We start from the raw sequence: 25,491 nt of genomic DNA, 5'->3' as shown, positions 1-25,491 counted from the left end.
TTATCTAAAGAAATTTTAGAAGCCTTTATTTGATACCTGGTATATATCAATATTTTCTGCTCAATATATATCCTTGTCCTGAATATTAATATTCGAACAAAAAAATTAGTTACCATAAATAAAAAAAAATATCTAGTATCGACAGAGATACAGGCGATATTTATTTCACGCGATATAACATATACATATACATCCGAGACATTAATTGAATTCTATGAAAAATGACTGCGAAAAAAAAAAAGTAACACACCGATCGCGCTGCGGCCAGTTCTACGTTTCCGTTCCAGGGTTAAGTGACCTTCGAAAGGTGGCAGGCGCTGAAACGCTGAAAGGATCGTTATAAATATCGCGATAAACTAGGTTGCACAGAGATAGGCGCGACGATGACGATGACGACGATGACGGCGCGCGAGGCAACGGCTCTCCCATGTGCTCCTCTCGCTCCTCCTCGTCGGATGCATCGGATGCGTGTCAGTCGAATGCATGTGACTACGATGTTCGTGTAGCGCGAGAGAAGAAACGAGAAACGCGCGCCCGCTCTTATCTAGGATACGACGATTTATGAGCCGCCGGGGGAAGATACGATCGTGCGTACGGGCCGATCGCGGATCAACGGTAATTGCAGTCGGTTGTACACGTGCATACTAACTTTGATATCCGCAAGTCGCCTCTCGCTCGCTCGCGCGCTACTTTCTAATTTCACGGCGAATCCACTCGCGTGGATGGCAAAGAGCGCGTGCGTGACATCGTAATGAATCTTAATATTTCGCAAAAATTTTTATAAGCAGGAATATAAACACGCTAAAGAGTTGTGAGAGATTTCTTCTCCGCCAATTCCATCCGCGAAGCATTCCACGCAATTAACTTCGCGAAACGATATTGCATAAATTAATTCTCGTCCGGATATTCGGTGTTATAATTTAGAATCGTAATCTCTCGTTGTATGTGTAAATAAATAGTCGAAAATAAAAGTAAAATATAAAATATTGGCTAGCTTTATATATATAATAAACGTTGAATCCTACATTCCTCGCGTGCATGACATTTATATAAATATTCCATGTTTTTTTTATATATGCACATTTATTATTTCTTCATAGATTCTCACTAATTTGTTGCTGCAAAAATGCCCTTTTCATCCTCATCTGTATGCTTATTATGTATCGATAATATATAATAATTATAATATCGCGGTGCCCAAAATATATGAGAAATATTATATGAAAGTATTATATTATTTTATAAATAATTCATCATCTTTCATTTCTTATCAAGAACAATTATCAGTGACCAAAAGAATAATAATACCCTGCTAAATTGAAATATCTCTGGGAAAAAAATCATCGATATTTTCGCGAGCAACCCTATTTCTGGCGCGATATAGCTCTCTTTCTCTCTCTCTCCCTTTCTGGCACAGAGCAGCGATAGCAGCGCACTTCGGCGCGCGGTTGCATCCAAGTGCATTTCAGCGAGATTACGAGTGTATTGACCCCACCGTCATCCCTCGTCACCCTTCCACCGCTTCTGTATCACGCCGCTCCCCTTTCCAACTCGTCTTCTCGTTCTCTCTTTTGCCCCCCGCCCCGCCGTCCCCCGCTCTCGGAGGTCGCCCCCGACGTCCACGACGACGACGCGTATCCCTCCCTCTCCTTCCTCTTCCGCGCTTCTTTCTCCTCTTCTTTTCGCACCCTTTCTTGACGTCGACACCCGTTAAACGCGCTACGAGATCGTGAGCGACTCTGCACGTCGCTAACGATTGGGGATGTTCACGAAACACAGAGTCCGAGATGTAGACATGCTCGAACTAGTAAAATATCTAGAGAGAAGAGAAATAGATGTGCATTGATGCATTGTAAGCGAATACGCGAATCCAGAGGAATATTTATGACAAATATTTACGTCATTAAATGTATGATATTTAGATAGATACGGCTGCTGATATCGAGACATCTGGAACGGTTATATATACACGGATATCTGCGATATAAAGATACACATATCTGCGGATAGGAAATTGAAGAATATTGAATTTAATTGTTTTTATCATACAAGATACGGTAAAAATATATTTATAAAGAGAGATTTTCTCGAGGTTTCATCATGAAACGTTCTCTTTGGGAAAATAAAATTTTATTTTCAGAATTCCTCGGAGAGAGGTCGATCAATTGAGAAATTTCAAACTTCAAATGTAGGACTATTCGTATATATTGCGCACAAAAAAAAATAAAATTATTGAAGACGTCAAAATAACATATCGACAAATTATATAAATCGATGACGATGGAAAAAAAACAAATGTACAATAGAAAAAAAGGCAGAAAGGATATTCCGTTCACCGAAGAAACGCGTGCCACTTGCCGGACAGCGTCGTGTGCACGTGTGTATAAGCATACACACGCATACACAGATGCGGCAGCTTCTTTTTTTTTTCTTTCCGTAGCGTGTGTAGCGTGATGCCGCATCACGTGTTTAGAATGTTACTTTCACTTCGCACTGCGTGCGCGCCTCTTTATGCGAGTCCGGAGATCGCTCAAAGTGCAACGCATTTTGCAACTGTACGTTATGAATCCGTGTGTACCTCGTGACCGACAGAATTATTGCTCTCACCGACGAAAACCTCGGATTTCCCTACATTTCGTTGCTCGCTCGCGTAAAATGTGACCGATAAAGTATCGCGGAATCGATCGTACGTTAACCCTTTACGGCTACGCCGTGACTTTAAAAGCGTCATCTTTGTGCAAAGCGAATCGCGAGATGATTTAAACCCGATCAAACGTAGTATATTCGATTTTGCATCAACATAACGTGTGAAAAATCATTTGTCATTTTCGACTATTATTATATTTTAAGTAGAAACTGTCTCGATGAATTTTATTATCGTAGATTTTTGAATTCCCTTGATAACTGAGAGAATTTATTATCAAGATTCTATTTTCAGATAATTATACAAGATTTCAAAAATTAAATTTTTTCAGATTTCAAGTTGTTGATTTTATAGAGAAAGAGAGAGAGAGAATTACAAATTAAAATTTTTAAAATTTTCATGAAAAATGAATGTTTTGAGAAAAGAGTTCTTTGATTCATTTATACTATTTACTTATTCAAGGATTTTCGAGTTAGAAAAATTTAAAGCCAAATTCATATTTTCTTAACAAAGTAATCATCTACATGTGTTTCACTGTTTACTTATTTGTGTGAGACAGATCTATACAGTTTTCTATTTTCGCGCAATACTAGCTGCAGAAAGTAAAAAAAAATTACTTCTAGGAGTAAATTATCTATCTGTCCAGTGAGACCGGGCGTGAAAATTAGCGTGGTTAGCTAGCAAGGGGCAAAAAAAGGGGTTAATTCTTAGATAAAGAGGAGAAAGTAAAACGAACGTTGACTTGACCGCGAGGTAGAAACAATTGTCAGAGACGATTTTATTGTTCCCTTTCGAGCACGCTTAGAAAACTCGCGTATAATCCGACCCGAGTTCACGAAGCGAGAATATAAAGCGTTTTATGGCACTCTTGTCTGTTTATGTGTGTTGCTTGTGCTATCGCAGGCTCGTTCGTGAGGATTTTAGCCCCCGCATCACGTCGCGGGGTCTGACGGGGTTCTTGCGCCCATCCGCTATTGCTTGACATTGAGAGCAAAATACGTCGGCATCTAGTATATCTACCTATCTTTCTAGCTCATAGGTTGCTCGTTACACCCATAAACACGACCCGAGGGTCATGCTATAAATCAGCCCCGCGAAAAAACCGACACGACACGAAATACGTGCTGTTTTCGTTTGATCGCGCGACGCGACAAAATATTAAGGAAAATGGGAAAAAATAGAATATCATCCTGTCGATTGAACTTTGTTCGGGCAACGATACAATTAAAAGACCTGTATTATGAACGGAGCTCCTATAATGGGCGCAATTCAGTTGCTTTTACGAGATAAAGATAGTCTTCTTTTTAATATTCGTCCTAATATCTTATTTTTATGAGTTATCTCTGAGTTGAGACAATGAATTTTTAATTTTCCAATTTTTCTCGCTATTATTATGGATTTATTTATTATTGATTAAAGCGGATGTTGATATTTTTACAATATTTTTTATTTATGCGGAAAGACAACCAATCAAATAATGAAGCTAAATAATTGAATTTTCAAAAAACTGTCTCTGAACTATATAACAGATGAAGAAATATAAGAATATATTACAGAATTATATATATTATATAAGAATATATAATAGATGAAGAAGGAATATGAATATATATTTATATTATGCAATGTATATATATATTTTTATTTTTATTTTTATTTTTTTTTATTTTATTTGTAGTTATTATATTTGTATTGACATATACCAAATTAATTCAAAGATTTAGCTATAATTCTTTCTCTCAATTTGCGTGTTTTCTCACCATTTGCTCCTTTCATTCACCCTAGTCAAAGAAAGAGGAGGTTGTTGCACCCTCGAACATTCTGCATGCATGCACGAGGGTGCCTACCCCTTTCTCATATCTCTTGTACTCTACATACTCGTTTCTCCTCTTGGCTGATGCCAGAAACAAGCTACTTTACTTAAAAACGTATTGCACTGGAAAAATTTGGTAGTCTTGATCGATTTGTCTAATTTACCATTTTTGCTAAGAGGGCTATTTGAGGGCTATAAAAGGGCATTTTTGACTTGTCCTAAAAGAAGGACATTCTTCATATAAAGAATCTTATTCTCTAAACTTATTATCTGAAAGTAAAACTTTAATAATACAAATGTAATAAAAATTTTTTAAATATCGTTAATCACTTTTGTTCCCTTTAATTTTGTGCATTTAAAACTAATTTTACAAATAAAATATTCATGTAAAATCTCTCTTTTCGTGATATTTTATAATTTTATAATATATTTAAAAAAAATTGCAATTGAAAAAATTTATTTAACTGTGAATTGTTAATTTTGAGATTTTCAATTTTAGATAAAATTTTAAATATTTAACTGTGCATGATATTCATTTTAAAATTATTTTGACATTAATTTGGTATAAAAAAATTCAATGTACGCAATTTATATTATATTAATGTAAAATTTTCATGAAAGATAAAAATATAGAGTATTTATAAATAATACTTATAGAGAATATATCGATCACATAATAATTAGAATTTATAAAGATATATTTATGAAAAATCTCAAAATATATATAACTATATATATTCATAAAAATTTTAAAAACTTAAAATAATTGCACGTGTGTGTTTATATATATTATATATAACATTATAAGCAATAGCTTTAACTATTTTCCGTGTCTTTAACACATTCTTTCTTATAAATTTTTTTTATCCTTCTAGAATAAAACAATGTTGGATAGAAAAAAAAAACTTAAATGAAATATATTTTTATAACAGGTAGTATATAAAAGAAAAAAAATATATAAGGAAACAAATTCTCTTGTATAATTCTCTGTAAAAGAGGCAAGAGATTCAGGCATCTTTGGAAAAAAACTGAAATCTCTTGGTAAAATTCCAAGATACAACAGTGAAAATCTGGCAAGATAGCGAGTCATGTTCTGACGCTAGCTATACCGAGCTGTATGACAGGAGATATATTCATTTTTTAATCCGATCAACGCCAAAACAACCACGCATGATTCTCTTATCACATGTGTTATACCCTACTCCCTCACAAAACTTCGATAATATACCCATATCGCGAATATATATAGCGGTGCCATCATAAATAGGTATTCCTTATCCTCCCGCCACGGAACGACAACCGATAAAGATCGTATGACTCACGATATAATAGATCGCGTCTACAGCGACCGGATACTTATCGGTCTTTAATTACAGCGCGTCCTTATCGCGCGCAGATTAAAAGACGCCGCATCGCGACGTACACGTGACTTCTACTAACGTGACTTATTATAAGCCCGCTCGAGTTACCGAGTCGGCGATTCCATGACAGGTCATTGACGCCGATCAGACGCTCGTGACGAGTTTGTTCCCGATGCAGCTGACAAAGCGAACAAAAAATAATGACACCAAAGTACCGAATCTCCGACAAGCGCTGAATATTTATGACGGTACACGAGCCGTTAACACAAATCATATCTATTTGTGCGCGTGTCTACCGAAGATAAACCGATCTTTACCTTCTCGTCGCGCTAATGGATATCTCGTTTCAATTGTCTCTTCGATTTCTATCTTTGTGATGCATCAAAATCAAATGATAATTCGAGACAAATTTGCAAAATACATGTATATTCACTCAAGAAATATTTGTCTAACAATAAACATCTAAAAGTTATTTTCTAATTTCTCTTATTTATAAGAAATGTGAATTTTTTTTATATTTTATAACTGGTAATATTTTTATTTTTTTATAATATTTAATTTATTTAATTAATTAAATATTTAATTTATTTTATAATATTTTATATGTTTATAACTGGTAATATATAGAAAGATACATATAAGAAAACAAATTCTCTTGTATAATTCTCTTAAAAAAAGGCGAGAGACTCAGATGTCTTTAGAAAAAAACTGAAATCTCTTTGCGAAATTCCAAAGTTAGTTGATTACTTTCAATTGACACCGTTGATCCTTACGTAGGATTTACGGAAGGGGCTGTATGACTCTGTCGTTTTGGAATGCGTAAAGAATGACGGTCGCGTAGATGCTTCGAATAGCACTAACGGTGGATCGAGCGAAAGATACAGGAAAAAAAAGGGGGAGAGACGAGAGGGAACGGGAAAGAAAGACACGTCGGTGGTAACGACCTCTCATTAGGTCGTGGCCTTGACATCCTTGCGAGGAGACACACTTGGTGCTACACACGAGCGAATTCATCGGCGATCGGCCTAGAGAACACGTGTATTGTACCATCATCGGTACGTAATCTGCGAAATCATTCGCTAGGTTCAGCGAACTCGCATCGCATCGACACCGAGAACCGACACCGCTGAAACCGAAGATTCCCTGTCATCTTACACTCGACGAAGCTTTAGAGGTGCAGGTGTTATCAACCTCGCATAAAGTTGTATGTGTGTACGTGTTGCCATAAGGATCACCGACATTATAATACCTCGCACTTGATATACAGCTTTCGACAGCACAGGAATAATTATCTTTTATTGAACGTGATAAGGTATATATCATTGCGCTTATCTACGCTGACAGACAGGCATATAACGTTTAAGTAGAATCTTTTGCAAAGTTAACCGGCGCGAACGACAATCATGTGTGATTGACCTCCTTTCTACATTTCATTAATTTTTTTTACTAGGACTACGCGAAAAAGAAAGATGAATAACTGCCGAAAGATTCACGCACGATCGAACTGCAGTTTGACAGGAGAAAATCGTCTCGGATATTATTTTACGAGTTGCATTAATATTTAAAAGCTAACTTAATTTTACAATATACGCATTTAGTGAAATGATATTAATTTTTATAGGAAAATAAATATTAAAGCTCTCGATCCTTTATTACATCATACTGTATTGTAACGCGTTAAACTTGATAAAAATCAATTAATACAAATTCCTTTGTAAATAATAAAATTCGAATTAAATGATTTATCTTTCCGAGTATCAAATAAAATTATTATGCAAAAAATATACCGACAAAAACCTCGATCACGTTAATAATCTATAATCTGCAATCTAATTCCACCATTCTTCTTGTATTACGCAGACGCCAAATTGTATAATACAAACTTCTATCCTTTTTTGTCCCGTCACAAAAATTTTCTTTGCCGTCAAAGAGCGAGAAAAATTGCGGCGAGAAAAAGCAATTATTATTTAAATGAAATATGAGAGATGTGCGAGATTTAAAATAATATAATCTACAGCGTACATTTTAATTTTCTCGATATTCGCATTTTACTGGCTCGGGGATTTAGGACTGTCTGGATTTTCATTATACATCGGGAGAGAACCGCACTCTGCTGGTTTTATCGTCTCACTCCGAGTTCCGTTAGATCGATTTATGGCGCATAACGCTCGCCCGGCAGTACGTATCGAGTTTCTTATAATCCGATCGACATCTCACTGATTTACGAAGCAGAACGAGATACGTACAAGTCGACGCAGTAATTATTGTTGATAATAAATATTTCCGATACAAAAAGACATATCGTACAATTAATGTTCAAAATATTTCAGATGTAACGCACACAAAACATCGACTTATTTTTCATCTACAGATTCATTTCTACGATTTAAATAAAAATTAGCGGTTATTATATTAATTGTTCGAGAGGAAATGTAACAAAAGCTTATTAATTATGCATTTCTCGATATATGTAAATTTGCAATTAATCCAGATATTTATCAAAAAAAGTCGCATAAATATTTCTTCAATTTAATTTCCCGAAAATTATGAATATTATACTCACAAAAATTATACAATTTTTATTAAATTTATTGGTTTTATTAAAAATAATTATATATTTAATAATTATATAATTTTAATAATTATATATTTTATTTAATATTATATTATATATAATTTTGGTGACAAATAGAAATTTGAATCGAACTTTCGTGCTTCCGGAGTTTCGTTTCCGAATAGAATGTTCAATGAAACAGTCTTACCTTCAGCCGACGTTCGCGCTGATATTCGAAAGGATATCAAAATGCTGACGTCGGATGAATCTCGAATTTCGGTTAGAATCTTACGTTAGAATGTTGTCGTCTTTACCTGAAATCATACGAAACAATTGTGGGATTAATATAACGTTCAAGTCTCACGGCGCGTGCATACGTTACATGATCCGAGTAATACGCGCACACACGGGAGATATATTATTTACGGGTGCAATAAACCGGCTTCTCTCGGAGAGAGATCGACCGACGGTTTAGATAAACATCAAGCGTGCGCCGCGCGAGTCTATTCCGTACATAAATCGACGACAAAACGGTCACGCGTTCGACACAAATTATCCTGTTCGTGGCGCACGTGTGATAGCCTTTTCAATGCGCGGATGGAGAGATGATAATGGTCAGTTTTCCAATCCCGAGGCGAATTTGCACGTTTTTCACCGATCGTATCGGATTAAGGTTACAGTAGTATCTGATAGAGAGAGAGAGAGAGAGAGAGAGAGAGAGAGAGGGGGGGTGGGTAGGAGGGAGGGACGGGGAAAAGAGAGAATATTTATTTTTATCGTTTTCACATTACTATATATTATATATTGCGTATACTCAATTAATATATTCCGATAAAAATTGTTGTATTTATGTATCTTAAGAAGAAACATATGATTATGACAGTTAACTTGTCTATAAACTTTGCATATTTAATTTGATCACTTTCGTCGATATTATATGGAAAATAAGGACCTTCCACGACGAGGTATAAAATTAAGTAATAAATATATATAAACTGTTGTTAATTTTTGAAAAAGTCATGCAAAAAGAAAGCTCTTGGTAATCTTAATCTGACATAGTTATCAAACATGTAGTGGGTAAATTTAGCTTTACATCATGTACGGATCTGATAGCGATATTAATAATTCAATGTGAATTAATTCAACCGAGCACGATCGTGAAACCGGTCATCTGTAATAATATGAAGTTCGATGATCGCGCGCGCGAGCGAGTGTAGTCTTAACCCTTAATCGAGTAATAAATACTGTTATCAAAGTTTTTATCGCCAGTTTGACTATAAACGGGAATAAAAAATGAAATCAAATTTGTCGCTCTTGTTCTTTAATTTCTTGACAATTCCAACGTACAAGAGTACATATGTATGGTTAATTATATGAAAATTAAATTAACTGTAATAACTAAATTAATTGTAATTAATTTTAAATATATTATGCGACTGATTTGATTTGCAATTAACGAGTCAACTGAGATTCTACAGATCCACATTGACACAGAATTATTATTAAAAAATCGGACTAGTTGAAAATAATCGTAATAGGAAATCAATTTTTCATTAAATATTTTATTAATCTCGATAAGTTTGATATGCGAAAATATTACGATTAAAACAATTTTATCTGATAATTAGAAGATAGAAAAATTTATCGATGATTGACGAAACAATTTATGTAGTGTGTTTTTACACTTGAATCTTGAAATTATAATTGTGCATGACATAAAAATGTTTAATTTTATTTACTGTACGATAATATGGAATGAATCGTTAAAAATTCATAAAATTTTGTAAAAATTATATTTACAAATCTCTTGAATAATAGTTAAAACTTGATCATATAAAAAATATATTCTCTATTATTAATATTAAATAATTTTAATTAAATATATTATAAACATAGCTTTTAAATCGATTAGATATTAAAGAAGTGAAATTAATAAGCTTTTTTCTTTTTATAATTTTCTATATATATGTATAATTTTTGTCGCAAACATGCAGTCTTAAAAGTTAAAAAAAAGAGATAATGTAAAGTATATTCGTATATTTAAATATTAACGATAGATGACCGAATCGCAAGTAAATTATGCAGTTAGATTTTCGAAATAAACGTCGAAACCCGACGACTGAAGGCTAAAAGGGAAAAAATTACACGCATAACAGAATCCACGAATAACATTAAAGGGAAATAAAAAATATTCTGGTATCGCGATTACATTTTCACGTTTATTCTCTGTCTTTCTTTCTCTTTTGACGCTTTCTGACGGTTATTCTTCTGATATTACTTCGGCATTCGCTTCTGACTCTAATATTCGCATAGAATGTATATTCTGCATATTGTTTCCATCTATACCGTCAACACGGAATACTATGCACGAATGACAAGGACAACGATCTGTTTTTTTATTCAAGTCTATCAAAACAAACTGAACATTTTGAGGGTCCACATCAAACAAAAATGAATACCCCTCTATTTTACATTCTTCGTCTCCTTCCATTTCCCTCCGCGTCCCTCGAAAGGATAAAGTTGGCGTGTTACAATACATACAAGAGATGAGAATCAAATTACGCCGATATAACGCGTATGATCGTTTGTTAATGATCGCGCTTGATAAACGAGTTTTCGGCTGCAGGGCTAAATCAGGATGTAAGATCGTCGATGTAAGGCTCGTGAGCGAGGACGAGCACAAATCCTCTCGTGCGCCGGAGGCTGCTCTCGATTTACGCGGGAACAAATATACCGGCGATAATTGCTCCAATGCAAAACCGCAATGCGTGACCGGCTACAAATCGACCGTTTTGTCGTAAAACTCTCGCCCATGCTTTATTTGCGTTCTCCTTCGGCAGCACTTTGCCCTCCCCCTTTCCTTGCGCCATGTGTTCTAATAAAGCAACGAGTAAAATTAGGTCCGACAAGGATACTTTCGATGGCGAAGTAGGCAAATGTAAATGATTCAAGATTTTTTCTGTCATGTAGATCGTTCGTTTGATGAGAATAAATAAATGTCTCGAGAATTAATGTGAAATAATTTATAAAAATATTGCTGTATCATCTTTGTTTATTCCCACAATTATCGCAGTTAATTAACCAAGCTCACAATAATTATAAATTTTTTTTGCAACACTTCTCTATCTCTAATCTATATATATTATTAATTCTGAAAAATTTCTTTTGCTAGAACAAATAATAAATCCCATCGAATCCCTTTCTATTTCTACAAATGCAATTTTCAAGCTTTGATATAACTGGAATCATGGTGAACATTAGTTGTGAGAATAAATAAAAATGCTGCAATATTTTTAATTAAATTTATAAGATAAATTGATAGTCACATATATATATTCTCGAAATATTTATCTGTTTTTATCTATTAGCTGCGTTTCCCAGAACGAAAAGTCGGGGGACTTCTTAGGAAACTGTCGGAAAGAAAAAACCAGCAATTATATCCGCGGGATACACCGCGAGCTGTTGTGCAAATCTTCGTAGCGATCTCTCGGAATGCAGCGTGCGATTTGGAACGACGGCCAGTTACGCCTTAACCGCACCGCACGAATACCAAGGACGTACGTTAGCCGCACAGCACTGCCCCACATTTTAACCGGCCGATGCACATCCGACCCTCTCTCGCAACGCTTAACGAGCCTGCCCGTCCGAAGGAACGCACAGAGGCTCGGCTTCAATCGCGACCCGTTGCTCATCGCTCACGCATCTCGCCCCGAGGCGAGGGTCGGTTGCGCGCTGTACTTTTTCGAGATTAAAGCCGAACTCGCGCGAGCACATGCGTGAGCTTTAAAAATCGGCCCGCAAAAATCCATCTTCTAACTCCTTGTAAACTATTCCTTAATGCGTCTATGAAACGAACGTAGCGATACTTATTTTTTATCTTAATTGAAAGGAAGCTTTTGCGAGTTTTTTCAGCCGTTTTAGAATCGATTAAAGGGAATATCTGAGTAGAAAAACATAAGATTCTGATTATTTAAAAATAATAATGATAATGATTATTATTCATAATAATATAGGATGTATATTCAAATCTTGTAAATAAATTCGCTGAGAATCTCACGATTTTTCAGGTATTTTTGTTCAAAATTTCGGGTAAAATTAAAGTATCTTTGTATAAATACAAAAATTTTAAAAATAGTTTATTTATCGTGCATGAACTTTATACCCTAATATAAATAAAACATTTTAATATATTTTAAACGTAAAAAATTTCATATTTTTATTAAATATATTTTTTAAAATAACAATTATGTATTAAATAATATATGCTGATATTAGATTTCAGTAACCTAACAGATTGCTGATAGATCACACACTTGCAATATAAAAAAATTATTAAAAGAAACAATTTTTAAAAAATTCCCTGAGTCTCAATAAAATTCCATGATAATTCCCCTGATTTTTCAAGATAAAACAAAAATCCCTGAGAATTTCAGATATTTCAAGTTTTTTCCAAAGTATACATCTTATAATAATAATTTGAAAAGAAACTATATAACAGAAAAATATCAATTATATAAAATTTAATAAAATATGAATTCTTTAAAAAATTTTCTCATAGACATTTTGCGATATTTGTTGGCTGAAGCAGAAGAATAATAAAAATGGAAAAATCGTATTTCACAGGTTTAAATAGAGAAAGTCATTAGCCTCTTTAGATGAAGCAATATTTCTAAATAATCCGCGTAGATTAATTCTCGGCGGGACACAAAATAAAAGGAAATTACAACGAGATGACAGGGCATTTCAAAACACTTTATGATAGTCGCTATCTTTTATAGTCGTCGTATTCCGTGCTATATCATAAGAGAAATGCAGCTCAATGAATCCCGTAGTCCGTTTAAGATGCCGTAAATAATTCCCATCATCTAAATTCACTATGATTCATGGTTAATACGGTTCTCTTATATCATAAAAAAGGACAAGACGATCGATATTTATCGTCAATCAAAATATATATTCCGTCTCTCAAAGTTTAAATATTTCCATCTCATTAATGCTATACACAGACAGACAGACAAACGGACAAACCAATATTTCTTTAATAATTTTCATCAGAGATGAATCAACCAAATTAGACTTTGATCGCTTTTGAGATATTCAACAATGTTGTCAATTTTAGAATATATCGAGACTAAATATTGACTAAATATTGATCGCCCGGGAATCCCTCTTAAAAAGTGGAGCGCGCACCGCAAAAACCAATAGAGTAAGCGCTCTTTTGCGCGGTGCGCAGTTGGAAAAATACGTTATCACGAGATTAGCTCTCTCGCCCGTTATCTAAACGCCAGTGCGGCGACTGAACTCGCGGTCGTACGACTAGAAATTACATTCGACAGGAATAGATAATGCGCGCGCGCGTTTATCTGTTCTACTCCAGGCGTGCGTCGTATTCGCGAAGGTTGATACAAGTGCCCGGCAAAGAGCGAGAGAAACTCGCTATGTACATTGGGTAACTTTCTAGAAACGGGCAGCGGCACAGGCAAAGCGATGAAAATATTTTACCGTGATCGATCGTCAATCGTATCGCGCGAACGCGGCGTAAATTCAACCATCAATTATCCGCGTATGTTTGGAACTCATATTACGCAGTATGCAATCTAATCGACACGCGAGATAAGTGCTTCGAGTTACTCCCGAATAGAGATCGCGAATATTCATATTTCAGAAACATTCAATTTTAATTTGTAAAAATCACCGTTCCATTAATTAAAATATCATGGAGAAAACCCTTGTTAATAAATCGCGCAAAAATTTTATAATTGCGTACGAATTAACATAGGAATTATTAATCAGCTGATAAAATTATTCGCTGGAATAATTTGCCATAATAGATAAATTATTCATAGATTTGATAGAAATATATAAACAGCTCTTGAATTATTAAATCGTCCATGCTGCGTGAATAAGCTTCTCTAAAATAATTATAATAAATAAAATGTAATAGTAATAGTAAAAATGGTAAGATTTATCGTGATTATAGTTTAAAAAATTACAAAAAAAATATTCCACTTAATAATTTTACTCATATTATTAATGTAATCCTGCGATTGATTGTACGAATAACTGTCAAATGCTGGGTCAATAATTTCAAATCATCGTTTCGTAGTAACGCAGTTCCACGTAATTATGCGACATCGCGCTAAGACGTATTTCAATCTGATGGATCCGACATGACGAAATAACGCGCGTTACGCAACACATTCGCAAACGCAAACAAACGGAAAAATTGATGCGGCGTACGGTACACACGATTCTCGTGTCGGCAAAACGTCAAACAAGGCGAAACGTCACGCGATGGCACTCGCTCCTATTTGAACAAATCCCCGTTTTACGAAGGAATCTGACCTGTATTGCATTCTGCCCTTAATCTTCATCAGTATGATTAACAATGTAAAATTTGCAAAAACATGAAAATAGCTATAATATTAATTACACAATTTGAAAAAGATATAAAAGTCTTTCTTATTAAATTATTTTATAATTTATTAAAAGGAATATTAAAAAGCTGTAAAGAAAAAATAATAGCTTGCTCCAAAATTTTTTTTTATAAAAATAACTTCAAAATCATAAAAAAATGTAAAAAATTGTGATAACAAAATTTATTTAAAAATTCATTACGTATTGTATGAAGATAATCAAGATTTCAATCGATTTATCGATGCCGGCTAATAATAATCCTATGTAATTAATAAAACAATGAGAGAAGATTTAAAATCGAGTTTGAATTAATGATGGGATAAAGCTTGACAAAATTGTTGAAATTAAATGGTCTACGAGCAAATGCGGATTATTATGCAATTTATGCATGAATATATTCATCGCCGACATGCGCGCTTTATCTCGTGTATTTATATACGAGATCACGAGGAGAGAGGAGAGACGGTGAGTAGGTATGTCCGTCCGTTGGAAGCCAGATAGATAGATAGTGCTACGGAGAGATCGTATCTGGAGTTCAGAGACCCCGTTGGACTTCTTGCGCCACTGGTCCATATAATACATTTACAAGTGATAAGCTGGCATGCGGACGACACACGTCCCACGTTATATCACTCGCCAATAATCGCTTAAATATAATACAAGATGACGACACGTTGGCGATCGACCGACCGACCGAATGGATGAAGATAGCGCGGCCGCTAAGATTTCTCTCTCGAATACAAGAGCAATTCGCGAGACATCATTAGTACAAAGCGATTTTATTTCCTCTGCGTTCATCGAGAGATGGAAAGCATCTTGAAGAGAGATCTGGTAGATCAACTCGAGAATTTGACAAGAAATCGTGCAGTTAATCCCAACAAGACAGGGAAAGGAAATGTCTATTTGTGTTGTTCTATGAATTTATATATTTCCTATAACTTTACTATTTATTTTATAACATATATATATATTTATTTATTTAAAAATTTCTTGCATTCTAAAATGTATTCTCTCTGCTTTCTCTCCACCATTTGCAGAAAATAGCATAAAGGAATATTATGTATTTTTATTTTAAAATTTTATATTAAGATGTTGACCCGTGCTCGACCCTCATTCTATTAAATGTCAGTGGGCGTCAATAAATCTGACAAAATGAGAGAAAAAATTTCCGGAGTAGGTTTCGCAGTCCATATCGCGTGCATCGTTTTCGAACGATAGGATCGTATATTCTAACGTGTGCGCGATTCTATTGAGACGTATGTGCTGATGGCAGCGAGAAGAATGGATGCCTATCATTGGAGGCAACGAATAATATCGGGACAAGAGCTTCGATTACGAAAACATTTCCAGGTCACTCGCTTGTGACTCTTGTTATCCTCGTTTCCGCAAATCGTGCATCCTTTCTTCCATATGTATTCGTGCTGTTGAAAAACATCCAAGTTTTCCGCTTCGATGGCGTTTTATTATGTTTATGAGAAATCGAATATTATAGTGAAAATAAATAGAAATCGATATAATGTTGAAAATGAGTTGCGTTAAATTTTCTGACTTGTAACATTTAACATTTTAAAGCTGTAATTATTGATTTATTTATAAAAGAATTAAGAAAAGGAGAAAAAATATTATATATAAAAGTTTATTACATTCACTAGTACTTTCTTAATCAATTTTTATTTTGAAGTTTAATTATGAATCTAATTATGATAATATAGTTGAAATAAAATTGATAATTTCAATATTAACTGTAAAGTAGAAAACTTCTCTCTCAACTTAATTGCTACTTCTTAAATCACTATCATTATAGCAATTTTCTCCAGACTTTAAAAATAAGTTTTAAAACTAGTAATAATGTAATGTATCTGTGTATGCTGTACGTGTGTGTTACTAATGTTATTAAATAATATTGAATATTTTCATAAATATATTTGTCGAAAATGCAAAATAAAAAAAATTGTAAAATAGAAAGTGGTAAAGCGTATATTGACTGTCTTCCTTTTTTTCGTCTTCTCCTTCTCTCCCTCCCTCCTTCTGTGTGTGTCCTGAAATCTTATTTGCAATAGAAAAAAACGTTTGATGGAAAGCAACACGTTACATATCTAAACGAAAATCGACGGATACAACTGAAATAATATACGACGAGTTGCAAAGTATGTCGATACATAAACGAATCTCGCGTAGCATGCGAATAGAACCGATGGAACACGGCACACTTTTAATATATATCCGGTAGAAAAATATCTCTCGTCTTTCGTCACGCGACAGTAAACTGTATGTGTGCAATAAAGGGTTAAAGCGCATCCCGGAAACTGATCGATTCTCGGGCGGCAGTTGGGCCAGCAACGCGAGGATCCAATAGCCGTCAACGAATTCACCTCCCGGCGATCTTCTCCGGAATAAGTCTCGCATTGTGGACCATGTGCGACCGACCGCGCGTGTTCGTGCGCGGGCGATATGCACGGACGTGCAACGATATACATGCAACACATCCGAGTTCGCGCGGAAGGCTGTGTGTGTGCGTGCGCGCAATTTAATCGGGGAGATCAGGTAGATCAGCTGGCGGAGGCAGAGGGAGTCTGGGGTGGATGTTAGGTTGGTCGGTCGCGTTGCTGCGGGTATCGACCCCGGGTTCACCGACCTTTCTCAGCCACCATCGCCGGCGACCCGCCGCCCTCTTCCGATCCTTCCACCATCCCTTCGAGCGGGAGGTCGGTCCTCCTCCCTCCGTCAGCCACCTCCATCCGACGCGAACTCTCCCTATCGTATTCGCCTTCGCTCCCTCTTCCACGCTGTCTCTCACTCCCTCTCTCTTTCTATATTTCGCTCTTTGTCCCTCGCAAACTCTCTCTCTGCCTCGTTCCCTTTTTCTTTCCCTCTCGCTCTTTCTGCCACCCCGCGCTAACGGCAGCAGCTCTCAACGCCACCAGCTGTCCTCAACCCCGCCCGCAACCCCAAATTGCTCGCGCGTGTCAAATCGCGGTGCATCACGGGTCACTTTGCAGGTTGCAGATCGATTCGCAGCGATGTTCAGATATAATTTATTTTGGCCATCGTCTAGTTAAGCTTCATTTATAGATTTCTCAAGTGATTTATACTAAAGATATATAATAAGAATATAAGACTAATATAATTTGACACCTTTTGTTTCTAATAATATGTATTATATAATTTGATATCATGAATTATAATTTGTCGCACACATACATAGGCAATAAATTAAGATTTGTAAGAGCAAATTGTTGAAGACTAGTTAACTGATCACTTCTGGTCGCTAATAACTGAAAATAAAAAACATCTCTCTTTCTAATATACATATTTTTTATATTATAATATTAACTACACAAAAAAAGTATATTTAGATAAAAAATAAATTTGTCTATTCTACGTGTAATGCACTATTATCGAAATTTTTTTAAGGTAAATTATAAAAATAATGTAAAATATATAGACACACACCGTATTTTCAAATTATCTATTGAAAAATTTAAATTATCATTCTCGAATAATTAAATAAAAAAAAGATATTAAATTTTATATTAAATAATTTTTTCATTAAACAATCTATTTAAATCAAAGATACGAGTCTAACTTTGTAATTTAATAAATTCGCGCATTCGGATGTGAAACTTTGACATTTATCATCTTCAAAGCATAATATTGCAAATGCTCTTTGCTGCGAGTAAGTGCAGATAGTTCATCCGGAAGATCAATCTCGAATACGTTCATTATCCCCCGAGTCGGGTGTATCGAGATGCAATCGAGTGCATTGATTCGCCAGGTGTAACGCACTGAGCGAGCCACTCTGTCGACTGCGCAGGTGCATTTGTCTGTTGCCAAATTAGTCCTCGATTGTGTACATATGTATGTGTCTACTGAGTTTGCAATTGGAGATCGAATCGTGGGCCATGGCAATTACGAGACAAATTAAAAAGTCGATCGAAATTTCGAATTTCCCATTCGACAACCCCATGTTCCTATTATTTACATTTATTGCTTGCGTCGCATTAAAATTTCTCGAATGCACTTTTTTTTTTTATTTGAACAGAACTTTTGTTCCAATATATGCCATCGTCGCTTCTTTATGGATTCGCGGTTTTCATATCTGTAAATATTATCGTCATGCTAGGTATTATTATTCTTTTTCAAGTGATCATTCATTCTTTTTAAATGTTACGCTCGTACGAAGATATGGATTATTTTTCCCTCTTTTAAAAGCGCTTGCTTTTGCATTGTTCACGAGACGACCGGCATCTAGATAACTGTCGCGTCATGTTCGAGCGTTTGATGATCCAGTCTGGAGTGCTTGTAAAATACGTAAAAGTGAAATTGGTGCGTGACGTGTCTTTTCATTTACCGAGTTCGCATCTCTTAAGCTGATGCGAGCAATAAAGTTTTACGACTCGCAAGCACGATGCGCGTACGCGTGCACTGATGGGGAAACAAGCGAAAATGCTGTATATACTCGTCGAAAGATAAGAAGAATAAAATGTAAATATAATTGGACGTAGCCGCGATTTTATTCTGGTTATTTTTTTAATTTAATTAAATGACAGCTTAATTTAATAACATCAGTATTAAAATCTTGTTATTGTGCTCAGACATATTTATGATAAAGCATATTCAGTCTGAAATATGAATGATTATATTATATTCTTTTGATAATGAGAAAAGGTTGGTAAAAGTATTGTTTGTTATAATCAGACATATTTATGATAAAGCATATTCAGTCTGAAATATGAATGATTATATTATATTCTTTTGATAATGAGAAAAGGTTGGTAAAAGTATTGTTTGTTATAATCACATATACAAAATATATTCTAGCGTTAAATATTATTTACATATAAAATTTTTTAAATATATATAAAGGATTCAAAAGGATCTTATAATTATATATTTAATATTAAGAATGGTTAAGAATGGTTTTTCAATTAATTATTAATTTAATTAGATTAAAAAGAATAATATTATTGCACAATAGACATCTGAAAATATAAAAAAATTGTATATCATTGCGATAATAAGTATCTACTTTTCATAATTATTACATTATTTTATAATTATTATTATATCTCGTTATGTCTGTTTTATTCGATTTTTATGCAAATAATTTACATCTTTTGCAACTTTCATTATGTTATTTGCATAAGAAAGAGAGAAAGAGGGAGAGAAAGAGAGGGATTTCAATTATTTATTTACATTATCATCTATTTATTTTCTTGTAAATATAATAGATACTGATATTTTTATACATAACACAAAATATGAAATTAACAATAAGTTTCTATCTCTCTTTTTCTCTTAAAAATTGCGATAAATTGATAAAATTGATAAAATCTTGATAGAAAATAGATTGATTAAGTAATTTGTATACTCGTGTAAGATGAACTGGTTTATTATAATGCCAAGATTGTACTTATTCTTGTTCATTTTACTGATACTGACGCTAACACGATAACGTAAGAATTCCCGGGAGAAAATTGAGTTGAAAGCGCAAGGAACGTTGCGTCATTAATTTTCCTGGCGTCGTGAAAATTATTTATCCGATAATATAAACCGCTCATTTTCCACTTTTGCTCATCCACGTACCTGTCGCATCGTTTAGCATGTAAATATATGTAAATATAAGATGCGCGCATACGTTTTAAAGGAGAACTGGGTTGCCGTGTGTGCATATTTGTATGTGCGTTTGTTCACCGTTACGTAATTTTCATTACACCACAATTGAATGAAACGTGAGTAACATCGAGATGTAACGATTTTAGACTCTAATATGTAAGCGACAACGTGAAACGCATCCGAACACATTCGCGCTTAATATGCTTTCCACGGTTACCAAAAGACAGGAATGGTTAATCAACGCGAATTTTAATTTCATAAAAATAAAAGTGTTTTTAGCGTTACTTTTCTTTTGTAAAAAAGAAAAATTATTCTTTCAGTTTTTATTACTTGGCGATCACTTATATATTTTCGATCATTAAATAAGATTATTAGACTGATGTCGGACATGATGTATTATTAATCAATAGCCACATGCGATCGCATTTGGCGAAATTAAACATAGATATAAAATCAGGTGAGCGATCTGTCGAAATGATCTTTCGGAGAACCGCGTAAGAATGATTGACGAAGCAGCGAATGCACTTTTGTCGGGGAAAAGACTCATCGACAGAAGTAACGGACATCCACGAATGCGTTTTTAGGACGCACGTGAGAACCGACGCCCAAAAAACGATTCACGGTCCCCTAATAACACGTCCGCAACCGTGCGGCATTACCGGCAAATACGGTAATTTACCGAAAGTAGCCTTACCGGATGACCACAACAATGCGGTTAGCCGAGCAAAAAGTCGGCCGCTTGCTCGACGCCGCCGAAACGATCTCCACCTCTCGCTGATTGAGCAGCGGGCTCTTTCTGCGGCATTCAATCGTCGTCGGTGTAGCGAGGTTTTTGGCAGATAATACTTAACGACCGCACCCTGAAATTTATTCCCTTCTTCGCTACGCTCGGCCGCTACATTATTTAAAAAGTACGACGATGCGCGTACACGTATACGCACGCATACACGCATACACGTTTCGGCATTTTTTTCAGTGTTATTACTCGAAAGGATTACATCGCGAGTTTGCGAAGCAGTCGTTATGCTGGCTACGGTTAAATATGACCGGTCGTATCGAAAGTCGACTTGAAAATTTACGTGTTATTTTCTACCAAATAATTACGGAGGTCTTGTACGTACAATAATTCAAATTTCGTGCTCGTGGTTCTAAATTTTTCTGCGTTTCACTTCGTTAAATTTCTCTGGTTAGAGAATACATTTTATTATAATTTTAATTAATTGAACAATTAAAGTTTGCTCACGCCTTTAAATTTGTTTAACTACTACGATGAGCCTGGGCTTCATGCTTTATAGACTATCTGAAAGTAAGTTTTACTTTCACATCTTATTAGCTTTTCAACGTTTTTTGCAATTATTATGCAAAAAAATGCACATACTGTTTGCGCTTCTATTAGTCTGCTAATATTTTAAATTAAAAAAAATTTATTCTTTTAGAATATAATCTAGTTAATTATGGCTATTATATTATCTAAATTTTTATCTATAGCAGCCTCATTTCCATTTGTTCGTCTGGTACTGTATCAATCTTTTAGCATTCAAAACTATTTCAATAATTATAAAGAGTTGGGAAATATCGGAGCAAAGGGATGTCCCGACTCCTTGTAAAACATATATTGGAGGAGACTGGACAATAAGCGTAAACGGTTAAGCCTGAAAATTTGATTTGAGCGTGCAACCCTCCCGGCACGCTCTGGCAAGAGTAGATAAGGAAAAACGACTTCATAGACAATTGCGGCGGCGTACGCGCGAATAGAGAGACATGGACCGAAAGAGAAGGAGAGAGAGAGAGAGAGAGAGAGACTCGGACACAGAGTCTGCGTCTCGCCTCGCTTCGCCTCGTGTGTGCTATAGACGGCGGGACGCTATCCGGTCGATACAGGCAACCAGACTAGGAAGTAAACCCGGGCATCAACCTCTCTCTGCCTACCACCCATCACCCTACTCCGCCACAACCTCAGCGACGGCGGACGGAGAGAGGTACCTCCCTCGATCTCTCGAATTCGCTCATCGGCCAACGGGTGCAACGACCTCCTCGTCGTCGTCGTCGTCGACGTCGTCGTCGTTGTCGTCGTCGTCGTTGTCATCACCGCCGTCGTCGTTGTCGAGAAAAATTTGGATCGGAAACGCGACCGCTCGAGAAAGCTATGGCGTCAGCTATTGCAAATTTTATCGATGACGATGATCGAATGACTTTTTCGTTTTGCGCGATTGCTCGTTGCAAAGCTTCGAGATGGGTTTACCGAAAAATAATAGAACGCAAACTACTTCTCTCAATCAAATATATATTATATAAAATTAGTGTTCTTGAAATAAAATTTTGAATTAAAAAAAAACGGAATGATACAATCCAGATCACGGAGATCAATCGAGATTGTTAGACGGCGACAATTAGTTATTAACTTTGAAAAATGTATTGTACATTTTTGATTTATGCATAATCGACCTCGTGCGCGACTTAAATTTTAATGTAACACGACGCTGCACTCCATGATTTTAAAGAGAAGACTTGTGAGTTAGATCGTCGAAACTTAATATCACTTAATGCATTTAATCGATTTCATTCTATTCCCTCTTCAATAATTCTTTTGATACGCATCAAATTTCTAATGATAAGTTTCTGAATAATTTTAGTTTAATGCCATTTTGGTTTAATGTCAAACATAAATAATGTGTATTAAAAATAATCATAATGATTAATAATATTTTAATAATTGCGTTTTATTTTATATCATGATTCTGGAATAAATATGGAAACAAGATAAAGAGAAATTATTTCTAAAAGGATGTATGTATCTATTTAAAATATATTTAGTATAAATAAATATTATTAAAATTTTATTTACTAAAATATATAATCTGTTATTCAAAATATGTTCCTCTTCCTCTCCTATTAAACAGACCAATCAAACAAAAAAAATGTTTGCTTTAGTACTTCGTCGTTCATCATAATTCAACCACGTTATAACGGTCTATTTATACATACGCATTTTATTGGAAATTAGAGCAAATGGATAAATTAATATGTCATGCTCTCTCAGCTGGCAATTTAATCCAATTATACGTCACTGGTATAATTATCGGGAGACGGAGTAAATAATTGTAGAGGAGAAATAATAGAGTTTGCATTCGCGCAGCATCGCTTATCAAACGACGCACAGCTCTCGTTAAAGCTAAATGCAAAATATTATATTCATGTCAATGTGTTCCGAGAGACTTATAATATATACAAATACGAAAGCCAGGACTTTAATACGCAATGCAAACCTATAATCATACGTTGCCCTAAAAACATGAATTAACAGAAAATTATGCTTACCTATCACTATGCGCTAACGCATTCGAATTTACGGCATACAATAATCTTATCCTATTCCGAGATGTAGATTCCTGCCCCGTAGGCTTAAATTATCTGAATTTACATATTTATAAGATACACATCTATACATGTAGAAATCGTTGACGCAGTCATAACAAACGTGCGTTTTACACGATGAATGATTTATAGTAGCGAGACTCGGCCGATTGCAGAGGCTGGAAATGCAAAAAATCTGCATCGCTGTAAATCAAAGATTTTTTCATCCCATTCATGCTTTCTTCTGCAATACATGCAAATGCTTTACCTGCAGTATTCTATCTATTTCCAATTCCCTCTCTTTATATTTTTATAAATTCTTTGCAGTATACTTTTTGTCACATGGAATTATCAAGGATGTGATGTAACAGATTTCTTAAGATTAAAAAAAATATTAAGTCTTCAATTATATCTTTACAAGTCACTGAAATTTTTTCGTTCCAGTTTTTTTTCCTGTTTCCGTTGCCAAGCCGTAGATTTTGATAGTTAATTCGTCGCTATGTGATTACGGAAACTGTGCGGCGCGGCGCAAAGTCAATTATAATAGGTCGCACGTGCGTTGCTCCGATAAAATAAATGTCACGCAGCCGCGTGTCACGTTTCAATCCACTTTCTAGTCGGATAACGGGCGCTGTAGCCGGTTAACGCCGGTCGGGTTAATAACCCGCAGATCGAAGATATCGGAGATACAGAGATGAAGTTCCTCACGAGATTTTTTGGAAATAAATATTTACGCTATAAATTTTTTTTTCATTAATTCGCGCATTCACTTCCGTAACAAGAATAAGTATCCCAGAATCACTAATGCACACATAGCGTATATTATCTTAAGATTTATTACACATTATCTTTGATACATATGTATAATGTCAAATATAATAAAAATATAAAAATATATTGCGAGATATTTTATATAAAAATATGTTACAAGAAATTTACAAAAATATTTTTAAAAATATAGAAATAAATTGTACTATAAATAAAGCACATATTTTGATGGGTAATCGTCGGAAAAATTGGATATCGGTTTTTGGGGAGCGATTTATGGGGTATAATATTATTTTAGATAGATATTCTCTCATAAACAAGCGATTGTTCTAATAAATATATTTTCATGATGTAGAACAAAGCATACTGTTGATACAGTGTGTTACTTTCATTGCTAAAATAGCTTTCACCGTTAATCTAACAGAGATCTGAATTGGAAATCGCTTCTAAAATTGTAAAATAGATTTATATATTATTATTAAAGTTGCGAACTATATGAATAATATGCTTCTTTTTCTGTAATAATTTTTTGACGGCAATCAAGACGATACACTTTTAGCCATTAAATTTACGAATATATATTATACATGTATATTTAATACATTTGAAGCATATAAATGTTATCCAATTTACACAATGAAATTACATAAACCATAATTTAAACATCGGATCAAGAAATTTATATATATTTTTATCAGATATTTTGTTTTTATTCAGATATTTTGCTATTATGAATTTTGCTATTATTAATCTTTTATGCGAAAAAATTGCAATTTTTTAATTCTAAGTTTTGAATATATCGAAATTGTAAATAGAATTAAAATATGATAGAAAAATATTATTTGAGTTATATATATATGTCATAATATATTATCATAATATAATACTATATCATCATCTTATGTAAAAAGGATGTCTTGTTATCTTTCCCTGTCTTTGACACAAATCTATCGCACGTCAAAAG

General features: G+C 34.6%; 1 protein-coding gene across 2 annotated transcripts in view; it reads right to left on the bottom strand.

Moving 5' to 3' along the window:
* Positions 1 to 25,491, bottom strand: part of E23 (ABC transporter G family member E23) — a 125,029-nt gene that overhangs the window by 42,798 nt on the left and 56,740 nt on the right. Inside the window, exon 2 of one of the 2 annotated variants that reach the window (XM_083098959.1) lies at positions 8,581 to 8,686. The exons of the other annotated variant lie outside the window; for it this stretch is intronic. The gene's annotated coding sequence lies outside the window, so the exon portion shown is untranslated. The remainder of the gene's footprint in view (positions 1 to 8,580; positions 8,687 to 25,491) is intronic. 2 annotated transcript variants of the gene reach the window in all.

Source organism: Camponotus vicinus, unplaced genomic scaffold (assembly GCF_025532165.1).
Source record: "Camponotus vicinus isolate PSW18456_S1 unplaced genomic scaffold, iyCamVici1.0 SCAF_5, whole genome shotgun sequence".
In the NCBI taxonomy this organism is placed as follows: Eukaryota; Metazoa; Arthropoda; class Insecta; order Hymenoptera; family Formicidae; genus Camponotus; species Camponotus vicinus.
The sequence above is the reverse complement of the archived record's forward strand: the minus strand, read 5'-3'. Positions and strand labels throughout refer to the sequence as shown.